This window comes from Sarcophilus harrisii, chromosome X (assembly GCF_902635505.1).
Source record: "Sarcophilus harrisii chromosome X, mSarHar1.11, whole genome shotgun sequence".
Classification (NCBI taxonomy): Eukaryota; Metazoa; Chordata; class Mammalia; order Dasyuromorphia; family Dasyuridae; genus Sarcophilus; species Sarcophilus harrisii.
This window is the reverse complement of record NC_045432.1, coordinates 74,606,551-74,606,835: the sequence shown is the minus strand read 5'-3', so window position 1 is coordinate 74,606,835 and position 285 is coordinate 74,606,551.

The window sequence follows — 285 nt, the reverse complement described above, 5'->3', positions numbered from 1 at the left end:
AACAAACTAGTTTTTACCAGAAGGCTTTCCTAGGCCCTTTTGATTCTAATGCTTTCTTCTATTAATTTTTAAAACTTTCTCCTGTATATAGTTTGTTACATGTTTATGTGTTGTCTCACCCATTATACTATAATCTCCTTGAGAGCAAGGACTGGCTTTTATTTTTCTTTGTATATCCATGTTTTGGCATAGTATCTGGCATAGTAAGTTTTTATGCTCTCTGTCTCTGTCTCTATTTCTCTCCCTCTATCTATCTCTCTCTGTCTCTGTGTCTCTTTTCTCTAT